Below are 18234 nucleotides of genomic sequence, written 5' to 3'. Positions count from 1 at the left end.
ATGTTGGCCAGGTTGGTCTCGAACTCCTGACCTCAGGTGATCCGCCTGCCTCTGCCTCCCAAAGTGCTGGGATTATAGGCATGAGTCACCACATCTGGCTGAAATTTATATTTTCTAAAGATGTAGGTATGAATGTGTCACCTATGCCAAATAAGATATATGGACTGGATGACAATGATTGGAAGCAAAATTGTTATAAAATTTTAAAATGCTAACAAGACTTTTGAAAACAGCCCCATTAAGCTGATGTTCTTCCCTTCTCGCTGAAATCTCTCAGAAATAGCAAGAAAATCAAACTTCACCTTGCTCAGAGCTATGATTTAGCTGAAACGCCAAACCAAAAAACATAGGTGAAGTGAAAAAGCAGAAAAATTTAGCGGGAGTGTAGGCAAAAACATAAAGTGCCCATGGCTACAGGGACCAGAAAGAGTTGACAAGGTACGTGTATCCAAGACAGAACCAAAAGCCTTAACCGTAAGACCAAACCCCTTTCGAATGTAGAAAGAAATGCATTATCTTCCTCGTACTTAGTTTGTGTCTGAGAAACAGTGGGTTGGCCAATCTCAAAGGAAGGGAAAACACATTTGCAACAAGCACCCCAGGCCATATGGCTGGGTGGGAAAGACCAGAACCTCAGTGGGAAGGACCAGAACCTCAGCTCTGCCAGGTGAAAGGAGTCGGCTCTGAGGGCTGCACACGCATCGACGACAGCAGTCCCAGGTGCAACACTGGTTCTCCACCATCGAACTTCCAACAACCACTACTCCATGGAAAATGGCCTTACACAGAGATGAGTAATCAAAAATACAGTCAGGTGCCACATAATTCCAGCTGCTCAGGAGGCTGAGCCCAGGAGATCAAGGCTGCAGTGAGCCATGATTGCATCACTGCACTCCAGTGTGGGGAGAAGAGCAAGACCTTGTCTCTAAAAAGAAAAAAAATTAAGAAAGAAAATATTTTTGTACAGCTGTACAATGTGTTTGTTTTGAGCTGTGTTATCACAAAAAAGTCAAAAAGTTAAATTTAAAAGTTTATAAAGTAAAAGGGTTATAGTAAGCTAAAGTTAATTTATTATTGAAGAAATAAAATATTTGTTATAAATTTAGTGTAGCCTAAGTGTCCAGTGTTTACAAAGTCTACAGTAGTGCACAGTAATTCCCCAGGCCTTCATGTTTACTCACCACTCACTCACTGACGCACCCAGAGCAACTTCCAGTCCTGCAAGATCCATTCATGGTATGCAAGATCCATTCATGGTAACTGCCCTGTACGGGTATTTGCATTTTTATCTTTTATACTATATTTATTTTTACTGTTTTCTTTTTTTTTTTCTTAGACAGAGCCTCACTCTGTTACCCAGGCTAGAGTGCAGCGGCTCCCATCTCAGTTCACTGCAACCTCTGCCTCCCAGGTTCAAGCAATTCTCTTGTCTCAGCCTCCCGAGTAGCTAGGACTACAGCCTCCTGCCACCACACTGGGCTAATTTTCATAGTTTTAGTAGAAATGGAGTTTCACCATATTGGTCAGGCTCGTCTCAAACTCCTGACCTCAGGTGATCCACCCACCTCAGCTTCCTAAAGTGCTGGGTTTACAGGCGTGAGCCACCGGGCCCAGCCTACTCTCTGTTTTCTATGTTTAGCCATGTTTAGGTAAACAAACGCTGCTATGTTACAATTGCCCACAGTACTCAGTACAGTCACACGCTGTACAGGTTTGTAGCCTGGGAGCAACAGGCTATCCCATATAGCTTAGTTATGTAGTAGTCTATGCCATCTAAGTTGTATAAGGACACTCTTTGCACAGTGATGAAATTGCCTAAGGATGCATTTCTCAGAACATATCCCCATTGTTAAGTGACACATGACTGCAGTTAGGTACTAGATAAGGTATTAAAGTTATCTCACATTTTAGTTATTTTAATACAGGTATTGAAATAGCTAAAAAATGAAAAGTGTCACAGAAAAACAAATGGCAGATACGTATCATTCTTTAGAAAATATATCACTCCTGAGCAGCAGAATACAGACACCAAATTTTACTTTAAAATTACTAAAGCATAATGAAGTCCCTGCCAGTATAAAACAAGAGTAGAAAGTAGATACAAGAGCTCAACACAAATAGAGATAGAGGAGATAACCCATGAGCTAGCAGGAGCCAGAAAAGTGTGTACATACCAACGTAAAGATAGTAGTACAAAAGTAGTACAAAAGACTTCACATATCATGCACATAGACTTTCTTCCACACAAATTCTCTGGTGTCCACTGAGGGATATACCGCAGCTCCACACTTGCCCACAGACTCTGCATGCAATATTTTCCCTCCCTAAGAACTGTCTCATGCATACGTGTACTGTGGCTGCCAAATTGAACACTGTCTGTAAATTCCACAGGGTTTGTCTTCTATTTGAGTTCTTTTATGCAAATAAAGTGAATGCTCTGAGAGGTTTCTCACTCTCATTATTTCTACATGGCTTCTCACTCTTTACTTTTCTGATAACTGTTTAAGTTATGCTCCAATCTGTGAACACATTGAGTATGTGAGTAGGAAGACAGGATGCACAAAACTCTTTTCCTCCACCTCACTGTCTTCCCAGCTCTCTGGTGAGTTGGTGCTTCCATCTGGATGAATGCCATCTCCTTCATGTGTGTTTCTTGGTTTGCCTTGCTATTCTCCAACCAATCCTTATATCGACAACTTCTCCACAGGAGATAGAAAAGCCCATCCCTGACAGCCTCTCTAGCTTCACTCCACGGGATGGATCTTCATCAGAAAAGTCTTACATTGAGTCTCAAAGAGATAATTGCACACCCATGTTCACAGCAGCAATCTTCACAACAGCAAAAAGATGGAAGCAATCCAAGTGTCCATTGTCAGAGGAATGGATTAACAAAATATAGTATATGAACACAACAGAATATTAAATATTCAGCCTTAAAAGGGATGGAAACACTGACACATGCTACAACATGGATGAACCCTGAAAACTGTGCTAAGTGAATAAACCAGTCACTGAAGGGCAAACGCTATATGATTCCACTTATATGAGGTCCTTAGAGTGGTCAGATTCAGAAAGTAAAATGGTGGTTGCTAGGGGGACTGGTGGGATGAGAAATGGGAGTTAGTGTTTAATGGGTACAGAGTTTCAGTTTAGGAAGAGAAAAAAGTTCTGGAGATGGATGGTGATGATGGTTGCACACTGAGTTGTACACTTAACAATGGTTAAAATGAAAAATTTTGTTATGTGTATTTTACTACAACTGAAAAGTTTTTGAATTTTTAAAAAATACCTTATGTTGAAGCTGATTTTCTTCATGCAGGCAGGTCTCCAAATCTGTGGCCTTGAAAACATTATTTGACTCTTCATGGTTTATCCTCTTGACCCAACTAAGAGATGGTATTTGGCTTGGGAATACCGTGGGATGGGATGGCCAATGCAGCAGCGACTACCTCAATCTGACAAGCTCTCCAGGAAGGGCTGTCCGTGAGTCACACAATTAGGTGGTGTCAGGAGACAATCTGGCCTTCCCAGGCCCGCAGCTCTGGACTGTGCTTCTCCCCAAGATGTACACTCAGACGTGTGTTCATGTGCACAGAAACTTCTGTTCGTGCTCTCTAGGAACCCTAGGCAGTGTTCTGCTGAGTCTTGACACCCTCCCCTGGGTGCAGAGGGTGCTGAGGACTGGAGGTGTTGGTAGGAGTGCCCTGAGCAGCACTATACATCTGTTTTACAATCTGTTGTTTTTCTGCTTACTATGCTATTGTAACTATCGTTCTGCACCTCCAAGTAGTCTTCTATAACATTTCTTAATGGTTGCATAGCATTCCCTTGTATGAAGGCAAAATAGATGATTTAATCAATTCTTTTTTTTTTTTTCAGATTGTGGTTGTTTCAAAGTTTTTGCTATTATAATTGCCCCTACAGGGAACACACTTGGAGCTGAATCTTTACTCACTTAATTATTACCTTGGAATAAATTACTATAACTAGAATTGTTGGTTCAAAAGGTACGTGCATTTTAAAGGCTTTTGATACAGATTGCAAATTGCCTTCTCAGAAATGTTCCACGAATGTGCACTCAGACCAGCAGGGTGTTTGAGTCCCCATTCCCTACACCCCCCCAACACTAGGTCCTATCTCTTTTGTGCCTCATCTCTTGCCAATTGCACTGGTTGTTGTTGTTTTTCTTTAAGTATCTTATTGTTGTTTGCATTTGCATTTCTATGATCCCTGGTAATGTTGGGCACTTGTCATAGATTTATTAGCCACTTGCGGTTCCAAGTCTTTTGTCTGCATCCTTTGTCCTTTCTCCCCATAGAGGCTCCCAGCTTCTCCTTAATGACTGATAAAAGCTCTGAGTGTACCTGCTTTCCTGAGAGGGGCCCAGCTGCGCTCGGCACCCTCTCTGGTTGCTATGCAGATGTGCCAGTGGCGGGCCCAGTCGCCATGGCCACAGATGCCCGGGTCTCAGCGAGGAGCGGCGTGGGGAGAGGTTGCCATGGCAATGCTACCCAAGCGGGGCCTGGCTCCCCTCCCACTCCACAGAGGCTGGGCTGTGGGGCTGCGCACCCAGGCAGAGGCTTCTCAAGCTGCAGAAAAGGAGGTGAGCAGAAGTTTGAATATTTCATCCCTGAATGTGGAGATGCATGATAAGATTAAAAGACAAAGCCGCTCATTGCAAAACTGAAAAGTTAGGTCCCATGGCCAGACCAGACAATGCGCTAAATGAACATTTGTGTTAATAATATTGCAATTATCTTGTGATTTGTACGATTGTGGTGCATTATTTGTTTAAAGTACTAACTTGTTAAAGTAACCACTTAAAATATAGACCAATTTCTTAAAACCATTGAGACATGCCTTTATTTTTTAGTATGCCAAGATCCTCCAAATAAATAAATGCATGGGAAGTGCCAGGGCTTCCTGCTTTTCCCAGTCTTGGGGATGGTCTGGCACCCCATCTTACAGGCTGCATGGTGGCCCCCAAATTTACACACTGAACTCTATGCCCAGTACCTCAGAATGGGACTGCACTTGGAGATGCAGTAGTTCCCACTTCTCTGCTGTTTTGCTTTCTGAAATTTTAGTTACTTACAGTCAATCACGTCTGAAAACATTAAATGGAAAATGCCACAGCCTGGGCAACATAGTGAGACCCCATCTCTACAAAAAGTTTAAAATCTAAAACCTAGTCCGGCATGGTGGCGTGTGCCTGTGGTCCCAGCTACTCAGAAGACAGAGGCAGGAGGATCGCTTGAGCCCAGGAGGATCACTTAAGCCTGGGTGACAGAGCAAGACCCTGTCTCAAACAAAAAGGAAAAAAAAAAGGAAGAAAGAAAATTCCAGAAACAAACTATTCATAAGTTTTAAATTGCACACCATTCGGAGTAGACTGAAAAATCCCGCTGAGTGCAACCCCATCCAGCTTGGGTGTGAATCATCCTGCTGTCCAGCGTCTTTATGCTGTACCTGCAACTCCCCCACCTGTGAGTCATCAACATCATCTGCTCCTGACATCCAGCCTGCAGTGTCATCACGGCTCAATGGCCCAGGGTAACCACAGCAGGTGACCCTCCCTCTGACGTACGTATCATCGGAAGGTCGGCAGCAGCCTGATACTCACAGTGCCCACCGTCACTCACTCACAAAGGCATTGTGTCATCTCACAGCCTCACAGAAAGAGTGAGTGCAGCACAATCGGGCGTCTGGAGTAAGAGAAGCCACACTCCCATAACCCTTATGACAGTATGTCCTGATTATTGCTCTATTGTATTCGTAGTTGCTATTATTAATCTCTCACTGTGCCTAATTCTTAAATTAAACTTTATCATACGTTTGTACGTGTGGGAAAAGTCAGTACTATCCACGGTCTCCAACATCCACTGGGGGTCTTGGAGCACACCCTTGCAGATCAGGGGGACTCCTGCAGAGTCAATAAAGAGGTACTTAAGTTAAAACGAGTGGCTCATAATCCAATATCACTGGTGTTCTTGTAAGAAGAGATCTGGACACAGACGCACAAAGGGGAATGACGAGGTGAAGACCCGGGAGGAGGAGGCAGCCACCTGCAAGCCAAGGAGAGAGAGGCCTCAGGAGAAACGGCACTGACATGCTCCCCCACTGCACACACCACCCAAGAAAGAACCCCAGATGGGGCTGGCTTCCTAGGAGGTGGGAAGCCAGCCCCATCTCCTTGATTATAGCTGGGCAAACTGAGGCTGACACTGCTCTATCTCCTTGGGGCAGCTGGAAGGAAGGAATCGCTCCCTTCAAACACTCCCCCAGCTCTCGGCCGTCCCTCGCAGGCTCAAGTTCTTTCTGCCCTGGATTAGGGTGATTTATATCTTTTTCATGCATTTATTTATTCATTCCATTATCTAACTCATATTTATTGAACACCTACTATGTGCCAGGCACTGGGCTAGGCGCTGGGGGGACTGTGGTGAGCAGGACAGACAAGATCCCTGCCCTCACGGAGCTCATGTGCTAGTGGAGACGGAGTGTGCACATGAAATCTAATGAAAGAAGATCATTTTAGAGAGGGGCTCTGAAATGCCAGGGACTAGCATGACAGTTACGAGGGACCAGAGGGACTGGGGCAGGGAGACAATGTCGAAAGGGTGATCAGGGAAGGTGATATTTCAGTAGGACTCAAGTGACAGGGAGCAGCCCATGTGTGAATGCTGGAGGAGGTGTGCTCCCAGGGAAAGGAGCTGCGCGTGGACATACCTGCATCTGGAGAGAGCGTGGGCTATCAGAGGAGAGGTGAAGAGGGCAGTGTGGCCGGAGCACACTGAGCAGAGTGAAGAGGTGGGTGAGATGGGGCCCTGGAGCTGTGAAGGAGGACCTTGTCTTGAACTGTCCTCAGGGGTAATGTGCCAGGGGAGGGTCCAGCTTCCAGGGTCCTCCTCTGCCAGCCCCATCTGCCCCTGGGCAGTTGCCTGGGAGGCAGCAAAGAACATGAAGAGTCACATGGATTCTGGAGACAGAACTAAACTGGAATCTCAGCTCTGAACCCCAAGCTATGTGACCTTGATTGTGTCATTTTCTAGAAGACACTGTCCTTTGCAGCCCAGACCCCTCCTTCTGGACCAAGGTACTTGGGAGTGCTGAAGGCTGAAGGCTGACAGCTGCATCCCTGGGTAGTGCCCTTGGATAGCAGCAACCACTTCGCCCAAGGTCACACCCCTCCTGGGGAGGAAGGGGGCTTTGGTAGGCATCCCACATCCAATGTCTGGCTGATGAGGAGGTACAGAGTCCTGGCCCCTTAATTAGAAGTTAAGAACCACTCTGAAGGGTCATTCAGGTAGGAATGGCTGAGGCTTCTGTTGCCCGCAATCAACTTCTCCCTCTGCTCAGTCCTCCTTCCCTCACTCCCTCACCAGTGTCGAGCCTGAGCCTGCTCCCTAATAAACGTCTTGAAGGCAAATCTTCATCTCACAGTTTGTTTCCCTGGGAAACAGACCTAAGACACACTTCGTTTCTCTGAAACTCAGTTTCTGCAGATGTACAACTCAGTTTCTGCAGATTTACTGAGTTGTAAAGATTAAAAGCAATGATGTATGCAAAGCTCCTGGCCCAGGACATGATAAGTCTTCAATAAATGTCACTTGTTCTCTTTTCTGGACTCTCTGTGCCCTTTGGTCTCACACATATGTGTATCTCCCATTGAGCTCAAGCCAAGGCCTTATAGGGGGTAGATGCCCAGTGTGTTCTGAATTGAATCAATACACAACATATGATAAGCATTGCACTTGTCACATTTATTAGAAGATGAAGTGGAAATTATTCATTGTCCCCCAGTATCCATGCTCAACTTCTCTCACAGAAATAAAACTCTAGACTTTTAGCTGGGTACACTTCATCCCAGAATGAAGACTACAGCCTTCCCTACAGCTAGGTATGCCCATCCATTTAAATGCTGGCCAGTGAAACATGAGCAGAAATGATGTGTCAGCTTCAAATATGTTCTTAAAAAGAAAGGTCATGCTTTGCCCTTCCCACTGGCAAGAATGCAGATGTGATGACTGGAGCTAGAGCAGCCACATTGGACCACAGAATAGCAGGGCAACTGTGAAGCCAGCAGACGTACCATAGGCTGAATGCTCACTGGCTGTGCCTTTCAGGGCCTAGTGCAGCAAATCTCTCACCTCACAGAGCCTCAGTGTTTGCATATGTGAAATGAGACAGAAATTCTAAGTGAGATCATATACAATGGAATCTCATTTTACCCAACAGTTCTATTTTACAGGGGAGAAAAATTCCCTTAGAACTGAAGGGACTGGACTCTTGGGAATACTAAATTTAAAACTAACTCCTTCTTAATTAACTCATTTTGTTTATATTTATCTTTGTGGTGTGACCTTCCTTTCCTTGGGATGGTCCAGATCTAGCAGGTCCAAGGGAAAGGCTAACAAATAAAGAAGCAGATCTCTCCTCGTCAAAGAGGGCATCGAGTTCATGTAAATTAAAATCTGGGCCTGGCAGGTCTCCACAAGGCACGTCAGAGGTCCAGAGGCACTCATAATGCTTATATGCTTGTTGTTCTGCGATGATTTAAAATGCCCTCAAAGCTGCAGGCACCATGGTGGTCTGGAGAGGTGCAGGTGAACAAGGAGCTATGCAGCCTTTGCATATAGAAGAAGATGAGGGTTTTCCTAAAGATCCTGGTCAAGGATGGAGAGCTTTCCATGAGCTCACTTGTCTTTGAAGTTAAGAAAAAAGAAGTTTCCATGAGCACAGCAAAGGGGCATAGGGTGGACCCTGGCCTAGATGAAGTGGAGGGTTTTGGGGGAAATTGGGAAAAAGAGTTTTAGAGGACAACTCATGAATGTGTAGAAGTAGCATGGATTGGCTGTGGGTGTTGGTGGATCCAAGGACTGGCTTTCCTCTGGCCTGCACCCAGGCCTCTCCAGACCTCAGCCCAGCCCCATCCCAGCTGCCCTGCCTCCAGACCCTGCCCACCCTCTGAGATCCAAGGTACCTCTCATTAGAGCTTGGCTTTCTGCTCTATGCACCCCAGGGTATCACCCAAGGTCATGTTTAGACTTTTCACAAGAATTGGACAATTAGAGCCGACAAACAGTATGAATAGCAGTAGTGCACAGCTCGGAATCTTGAAGGAGGCTGGGGTAGAGAATGGTGCATGTGTGCAATTTCAAAGGCCTTTACGAACTGGAACTTCTGCAACCAGAAAGATGAAAGAAGTCAAGGTACTTTTCTTATTTCCCCCCACCAAATACAGCTAAAAGTCATGGGTATTCTGTGTAGAATGAATACAGGAAGGCCCTAAAAGGTGCAGAGAAGCACCAGCCAGGAGCCTCAGGACCCAGCAACAGCGTGGTGGTGAGTTCCATCTTTTTGCTTCATGTTTGCCAAACTGGGTGCTAAAGAGTCAGCAACCTAGAAATACCAACAGGCTCAGAAAACAATCCCCCAGAAAAACCCACTCCCTCTAGCCAGGCAAGGGGTATTCTAGAAAACTTTAGAAGATAACTGACCTATGTCATCAGACCACACAGGAAAAGACGAGGCCCCACCCCACTCTGGACAGCAGAGACTGAGGAGGGAGCCTAGACCTCTACCCTCACCCAGATATACTGAATGAGATGCCACCCCTCCTTGGGAAGGTATTGGAGAAGCCCAGCTGGGGGCGGGGAAGTCCACCGCAGCCGGGCCTCAAAGGAGTCTGCAGAGACGGAGGTTTACATAAGGCCAGAAGCCCCACCACATAACCCCCAATATCCAGGCTTCAATCACAAATCACTCCACACCAGGATCCAGGAAAACACCTACCCTGATGAGAAGAGATGCAGAGACTAACCCAGGATGACACCAATGGCAGCATCATCTGAACGGTTTGAAGCCACCATCACAAAAATGCTCAATGGCAAACACAACGGAATCAAGTGAGAAAATAGAAAATCTCTGTAGAGAAACAAGCCACAAAGAGGAACAAAATGGGAACTCAGGTTTGAAAATGCAACAGCCAAAATTAACTCAGTGGATGGCTCAACACCAGAACAGAGAGGCTGGAGGGAAGAGTCAGTGAACCTAAAGATAAAATAATAGAAATTACTCAATTTGAACAACAAAGCAAAAAATAGACTTAGATAAAAATGAGCAGAATCTCGGGTATGTATATTTTGGCCTATATACATTTTGGTCTATATTTTGGTCTTTCTATAACAAAAGGCCTAGCATTCGTGTCATGAGAGACCCAGAAAGAAAGAAAGATAAGGGTGGAGCTGAAAAGATTTTCAAGGAAATAATGGTTAGAAATTTCCTAAATTTGGCAAAAGACATAAATTTACAGATTCAAGAACCTGAGCAAACCCCAAATGGCATCAATCAAAGCAAACCTATGCCAAGACACCTTCTACTGAGACTTCAGAAAACTAAAGACAAAGACAAAAATCTTGAAAGTGGCAAAAAAGAAACAACATCTTGGCCAGGCGCCATGGCTCACGCCTATAATCCCAGCACTTTGGGAGGCAGATCACTTGAGGTCAGGAGTTCAAGACCAGTCTGGCCAACATGGCAAAACCCCGTCTCTATTAAAAATACAAAAATTAGCCAGGTGTGATGGCGCATGCCTGTAATCCCAGCTACTAAGGAGGCTGAGTCAAGAGAATCATCTGAACCTGAGAGGCAGAGGTTGCAGTGAGCCAAGATCGCACCACTGCACTCCAGCCTGGGCGACAGAGAGAGACTCCATCTCAAAAAAAAGAAAAGAAAAAGAAACAGGCTGGGCGCGGTGGCTCACGCCTGTAATCCCAACACTTTGGGAGGCTGAGGCGGGCAGATCACAAGGTCAGGAGATCGAGACCATCCTGGCTAACACGGTGAAACCCCGTCTCTACTAAAAATACAAAAAATTAGCCAAGCGTGGTGCCACATGCCTGTAGTCCCAGCTACTCGGGAGGCTGAAGCAGGAGAATCGCTTGAACCCAGGAGGCGGAAGTTGCAGTGAACCGAGATCACGCCACTGCACTCTAGCCTGGGTGACAGAGCGAGAAAAAAAAGAAACAGCATCCTACCTTTAAGGGAAAACCATTTTAATGACAGCAGATTTCTCACTGAAACCATGGAGACCAAAAGGAAGTGGCACAGCAATTTTCAAGAGCTGAAAGAAAAGAACTCTCAGCCCAGAATCTTACATCCAGTGAAAATATCCTTCAGAAATCAAGAGGAAATCAAGACATCTTCAGAAGAAAAAAAAAAAACAGAGACTTTGTTACCAGCAGATCTACCCAAAAGGAGTGATTAAAGGAAGTCTGCCAAACAAATAAAATGACAAAAGAAGGAATCTCAAAGTGTAAGGAAGGAAGAACACAGTCAACAAAATATGGATAGACACAATAGACCTCATCGCTTGAGTTTTCTAAATTATGCTGGACAATTGGAGCAAAAATTATAACACTGAATGATGTGATTGTCAATGTATGTAGAGGAAATATTAAAGAGAATTGTTATACAGGGGGAGACAACAGGGAATGTGAAGGACTCAGGCTTGTCCACTTCACCCCAACTGATAAAATGTCAACATCAGCTAACTGTGGTAAGTCATATATGTATAATCTAATACCTGGAACGACCACTAAAAAATCTGCACAAAGAGATGCTCTCAAATGCACTATATACAAACCAAAATAGAATTTGGCAGGCCTGGGTTCAGGGCTGAGACAGAGCCCAGTGAGGTGTCAGAGTGGGGCATAAGCCTAGGGCTGGCCTGTCCACTCAGTTTCAGCCAAGGGTGGCATGGGGGTGTGGAGAGGGAGGGCGCTGTGCAGGTTGGGACAAGGGGGAGACAAAAGAGGCATGCTCCATAAAAAATGCAGGGAGGCACTCACTGCCAGACCTGTGGGTGGCCTCCGAGAGGCTGAGCCTCATGGAGGAGAGGCAGCCAGTTCCAGGCAGTGTGGCAGGCCAGGGGCAAACTGGAACTGGAACTTGGGGAACTGATTCTGAGGTCACCCACTCAGGGGGTAGGAGTTTGCACGTCCCTAGTTGAATACAGAGACTCAGTCAGGGGCAGGGTCTGGCCTTTAGGTCATTGTGGGGAATTGAATGGGGAAACCGAGGCTGGAGCACAAAGTAATGGATTGGACCAGCACTGCACAGTGGTGGTGGGTGTAGGGGAGATGCAGTAGCTTTGTGGCCCTGGGTGCAGGGACCTCCAGGGTCACACCAGACACAGGGCTGAAGGACCATGGGGCAGATCACATTTCCAGAGGCGACCACACAACACCTCCCATCCCGCAGACTCTTTTGCAATGTGACTGTCTTAGTCCGTTTTGCGTTGCTATGAAAGAGTACCCGAGGCTGGATCATTGATAGAGAAAAAGAGGGTCCTTTAGCTCGCCATTGTGCAGACTAGGAAGTTCGAGGACATGGCCCTGGCTTCTGTTGAGGGCTGTCATGCTGCTTCATAACATGGCCAGGGTCAAAGGGAAAGTGGGCAAGTGTGAAGGGAGATAAACTGAGAGGTGTCTGGCTTTATAACAACCCTCTCTCGAGGGAACTAACTTATTCCCATGAGAACTCATCCAGCCTCACCAGAGTGAGAACTTGCTCATGACCTAGAACAGCACCAACCACTCATGAGGGAAGACCTCATGACATAAGCACCCCCCACTAGGCCCCACCTACCACCACCACCACATTTCAACACAAGCTTTGGGGACAAACAGACCACGGCATTGACCTTGTCTTGTCCCTGCCAAAGGGTGGCCTCTAACTTCCCCGCCCCCATGCCCCTGGCCTTGAACCCGGCCTAGCCTTGGTGATTTCCTTTGCAGTGACAAAACGTTGTAGGAATGAGGTCAGAAGAATGAGGTCCCTAGGAACACTGGTCCTCAGGATGCTTCTCTGGAGCCCGGCCTGCCATGCTGTGAGGAGGGCCAAGCCACCCAGAGAGGCTATGTCAGCTTTCACTCAAGCCCTCGTGCCAGGCTTGGGTGTAAGGAAGCCTCTAGATCCCTCCAGCCCCCAGTAGCCTGAGTCACCAGGGTCACCACCCAGCCTTCAGTCTCCTCGGCTTTCTGGGACATGCAGAACAGAGGGGAAGCACCCTGATGCACTCTGGCAGAATTCCTGACCCACAGACTTGGAGAGCAGGAGAAAATGGCTGCTGTTTTAGGCTTCTAGGCTTGGAGAGGTTTGTCACCCAGGCACCTAGAACAGAGCTCCCCTCCTGTTCATGCCATCCACAGCTGGGCCAAAAGACTTCCCTACTCTTTTTTTTTGAGACAAAGTCTCACTCTGTTGCCCAGGCTGGAGTGCAGTGGCACGATCTCGGCTCACTGCAACCTCCGCCTCCCGGCTCCCGGGTTCAAGCGATTCTCGTGCCTCAGCCTCCCGAGTAGCTAAGGCTCCCCTACTTTTAAGTGGGCAGAGGGCTGGAGGGGTTGGAGGCCAAGGACAGAGGAGGCAGCTTGTCTGCCTCAGCACAAGGCCTGCAGGATCTGGGGAAAAGACTCAGGCTCGAGGTCCCTCCGCCCCAACTGACTGCCAATGTCTTCCCCTCCTGGGCCCCCTGTACCTTCATCTGTCGCACAGGGATGGTGAGGCAGAGAACATGCCCAGCACACGCTTGAGACCACTGTGCACGAGCCGGCTCCTGCTTTTCTTTTTTTTTTTTTTTTTTTTTTGAGACGGAGTCTTGCTCTGTCACCCAGGCTGGAGTGCAGTGGCACCATCTCGGCTCACTGCAAGCTCCGCCTCCCGGGTTCCCGCCATTGTCCTGCCTCAGCCTCTCTGAGTAGCTGGGACTACAGGCGCCCGCCACCACGCCCAGCTAATTTTTTGTATTTTTAGTAGAGACGGGGTTTCACCGTGGTCTCGATCTCCTGACCTCGTGATCTGCCCGCCTCGGCCTCCCAAAGTGCAAGGATTACAGGCGTGAGCCACCGCGCCCAGCTCCTGCTTTTCTTTATGCAGCTGCTATCAGGCATGTGCTGCCTGGTCTATAGACAGCCCGCAGGGGCACCTCAGAAGAGGTAGGGCCGTGCACCTTCTAAGCCTCGACTTTCTGCTTCTCCAAGTGAGAGAAGCGCTGCGTGGGGTGCCTGACGCTAATCCCTCTGTGTCTCACCTCCTCCCTTGCCCTTGAATTGTCTTCCTCCCCATCACCTGACAACACTACTCTGGCCTGGCTGGACCCCAGCTTCCTCCCTTGCCCTGGCAACCCTCTCTCCCAAAGACACCACTGAGACTTTAGAACTTCACAGCTGACCTCACCACATCTGCCCAGCACTCTTCACATGCCACAGTCAAGGTCTCCTGTGACCTAGCCTGGCTGCCTCTCTCCTGATCCCTGCCCTGTGAAGCCTTGCCCTGCTCAAACTCCAGATACAACTCGACGGACAGTGGAGAATCCTGGCAGACGCCACCTCCACCAGTGATGGAGGTGAAGGGCCCTGGAAAGCAGTGGCACTGGTGCATGGACCCCCATATGGTGTGATGAGGAGCACCTCCTCTCTGTGGTCCTCCCCCTCAGGACGCCAGTGCCATCATAAGGAAGCATCAGAAAAACCCCAGGGGAGGCCCATCCTGTGGACTAACCGGCCAGTGCCCTTCCAGAGTGACCAGGTCACAAAAGATGAGGAAAGGCTGGAGGGGACCGGGGAGACGAGATGACCACACGAAATGGATCCTGGATTATTTCCTGAAACAGAAAAAGGACATCAGTGGAAATGCTGGAAACATCTGAACTCTAGTTCACAGTGGCATAGCAACAGTTATTCCTTAGTTCTGACAGTTGTACCCCGGTTACGTGATGTGTTACCATATGGGACAGGAATTCTCTGCACCACCTTTCAGTTCTTCAGTAAATCTAAAATTATTTCAAAATAAAAGGTTTAAAAACCCTAGATGCTTAAAAATTCCTTATTGTGTCTCTCACTGTAACTGTATGCATAATCATTGTAATAACTCAAATCAGCAGAGACACACAATGGTGACAGTGCCAGCCTCCCTTCAAAGAGAAGCTGGCGTAATGTGCATGCCTCCAGGTCCCATGCATGTGTTAACACATATCATAACTCGATTTTGTTTTTCTCATAAATGGGATATAAAGCACACTATGTCCTGCCACTTGCTTTTTCTCCTGTTACTCCCCCTGGGGCGTCTTCCAGGTGGGGCCTGTGCTCACAGCTGTGGATGTAAACCACATTTCAAGCAGGCTTCTCCGTGAGTTGTAATTTCTGTGTCCAACTCCTCATCAGGGCCGATTCCATAGACGCTGTATTTACCTAGTACTGTGCACCGTGAGTGGCTCCTTCCAGGAGTGAAGAAAAGTGCCGAGTTACCATTTCTTTTTCTAAGCTCTTGCTTCCATTATCTTCAAAATACATTTCCTTCACATGAAACTTCTTAAGCCACTTGCTCATTTTGTTAGGGTTAGTTTAATTAAAACCAGAGACTATAATCCACAAATCCACTTACCCAGGCAATTCGCTGAAACAGAATAGACCTGTGTGGGCCTCTCTATGATTCAGGCCTCCCCTTGCTGCGAGGGGACGCAGCTGTCCCAGTATCAGGGCTGAGAGAGGGCCTCCGGAGGGTGGTGCCATCTTTACAGTAGGCATTGATCAAGCTGATTTCTTTCTTGTAGAGTAACACACATACAAAATAGAAGTTCTAATGTTTTCTTCTCACACCCTGTGGTATGCATAGAAGTTCCAGCATATTTTTTGCAGCATATTCACCAGTGGCTTGGCCTGCATGGAGGGTTGGCGCTCCATTTTGGGGACCCCTGGGCCGGGTCCTCTGCTATCCTTCGCAAGGCTAACTTGTCCTCCAGGCTCTGGAGACTCGCCTGCCCCCTAGGAAGAGAGGCAGAGAACATGCACAGCATACACTCGAGCCTGACTCCCCAGCTGCATCAGGACCCCCCTCGCTCTGGTCACAGCCACCTTCCTCCCTTTGGTCGAACATGATGCTGCCCATACCAGTGGGTGCAAGCGACCCCCTGAAGCCTCTGAGGGCAAGTTCCCGCTCTCTGTGCTCACACTGCCCACACAGGCCAGTGCTGAGGGGTACTGAGGATGCACGGTGGAGGAAGGAATGGGAGAAGTTTGGATCTGCTCTGAACACGGGAGGAGAAGACCTGCTCCTCTCTCTCACCACAGCCCACCACGCCCCAGTACACAGCTGTGCCTGCTGTACATCTCATACCTGCCCCTCCTGTCTTCCCCACACTCAGCCACCAGTCAGAAAGCTGTGGCCCCTGCTTCCCAGCTTCCCCTCCAGACACCCCTGCACCCCCAGGACTCACGGCATGCCCCTGCTTAGATGCTGTCCGTGGTCCCCCCACTGCATTTAAAGGCTACTCCTGCGCAGGTGCGAGGCTCACTGTTGGCACTGGCTAGCCGCTCCCCCACCACCCTGCACTGGGCCTCTTCACCCTTTTTGTCCTTGGAACCTTGGCACAGGCTTGGGATGCTCCCCAGCTCTACACAGCCACCCTGCTCCATGTGCCCTGGAACCTAGGCAGGGCCTCCTGCTGTAAGCCTCATGTGTTTCTCTTCTCTTTAAAGGCCGCAGTGTACCCACACACCCAGTGGGTGTTTGCTAAAGGCAGGCACACACGAGCAAAGAAAGGGAAGGAGAAAGGACCGGCATGCCCCACCCCGGGAGGTGAGGCAGTGGGCAAGGCCCCAGGCTCTGGGCTGAAGGCGGCCTCTGCAATCCTAGGTGGCACCAAGGTCCAGGTGGAGTGGGGGTGAGTGGCATACCTGGTGGGCACGAGGGTGTGGACAGGGCTGGAAGCGACTGTCCCTGTGTGTCCTGCTTTCCCTCCCTGGGGGGTCCCTTGGGCATCTCAGCCTGGTGAGGCACTTTCCTCCCTCCGAGTGCTGGCACGTGACCAAGAGAGGGTGGCGTCGGGAGGCACCTGTGCCTGTGTCTGTGTGAATCAGATCTGCCTGTCACCGTGAGCTTTGTGTCTGCCTGGATTGGTGCGGGGGTGTGTGTGTTTGTGTACCAGCGTGTAATTGTTTTGGTTTGCTGTGATGAGAGTGGGTGTATTTCTGTGGGGGCCATGAGTGCTCTGTGGGGGTGTCTGCTGTGGGGGCGGTTCTGGGTCCCCACGGGCCTGCGGAGCTGTGTGTAGGTGTCTGTGTGCTCCACGAGCCTTCATGTTTCAGATCCCCCCACCACAGCCCCGCCAGACCCTGCCCAGTTCCCCACTCTTTGCTCCCCCCAGTTCCCATCACCTAGCAACAACAGAATCAGAGCAGTGGCCTCTGCAGACAAAGAAGGTGTCTCTAGGAGGGAAGAGCTGGGAGGTGGGAAGTGGGGGAGGGGCCCCAGACCAGGCTCAGAGCATATCCTTGCTCCTGGCCTCCATGCAGGAGGTGGCTCACCCCTCTGCATGGAACAGTCTCTCTCCATTCCCTCTACCCTGGCCTTCCTCCTCCTTGCAGGCCCCAGAAGCCGGAGGGGGCTGGTCGGGGTTGGGCTCACAGACACAGTGGTGGAGCCCACAGAAGTGCCCCCACCCACCAGGAGCCCAGGGTGGGCTTCAGCCAGCCGGGGGTAATGAGGCATGGGATGGACTCTACAGGCACAAGGCCCAACCCTGAGTGCACCCAGGCGAGGGCGGGGGACACTCAGATCTGCCCCTCTCTGCAGGAACCTGGTTTCCCCACCCTGGAGGCCAGCACCAAAGGACGTTCATGTGCAGCTGTGGGTAATGGGTGGGCCATCCTGAGGGTTGGGAAGGGAACAGGCCCAGGTACCTCCTCTGGCCCTCAGTGCCCTGGAACCTGGCCTCTCCTGGGACTCCAGTCTCCCCCGCACACCCTTGCCCTGTCCCCACACTCCAGCCGTGCTGGCCAATGGGCCAGACTCTCTTTCTTAGAGTCTTTGCACCGCCCTCCCCTGCCCAGCACACCCTTCCTCCAGGTTGCCATGGGGCTTACGCCATCGTTCCTGTGGTCATGCGGTTGCCACTACTTGGGCAAAGCTGGTCCTGGCCACTGTATGGCGGCTCCCCTCCCCACCCACTCTGTCCCCCACCTCTGCGTTATCTCGCCTGAGGCACTTAGCTCGCTCTAAGATGGTCCTAGTTACTCCCTGATTGTCTATCCTCTGACTCACCCGTGATCTAATAATAAGCTCCATGATCTAATAATAGCCAGATTCATTTAGCACTTACTATGTGCCAGGCACCGTTCTAAGCCCTTGATGTCTTCTAACTCATTTTACCTTTGCAGCAACCATACAATA

At 48.9% G+C, this 18234-nt stretch overlaps 1 long non-coding RNA gene across 1 annotated transcript; it reads right to left on the bottom strand.

Moving 5' to 3' along the window:
• Nucleotides 1-5819: 5819 nt before the first annotated feature.
• LOC131383225 (uncharacterized) lies at nucleotides 5820-18031 on the bottom strand. Its single transcript, XR_009213087.1, has 4 exons — nucleotides 17928-18031; nucleotides 15448-15827; nucleotides 14566-14668; nucleotides 5820-6065 (listed from the first exon to the last, which is right to left on the bottom strand). It is a non-coding gene; the product is annotated as an uncharacterized LOC131383225 (long non-coding RNA).
• Nucleotides 18032-18234: the final 203 nt, after the last annotated feature.

Source organism: Hylobates moloch, unplaced genomic scaffold (genome assembly GCF_009828535.3).
Source record: "Hylobates moloch isolate HMO894 unplaced genomic scaffold, HMol_V3 SCAFFOLD_4, whole genome shotgun sequence".
NCBI lineage: Eukaryota > Metazoa > Chordata > Mammalia > Primates > Hylobatidae > Hylobates > Hylobates moloch.
Note: the sequence above shows the minus strand (reverse complement) of the source record. Positions and strands in the feature narration are given on the sequence as shown.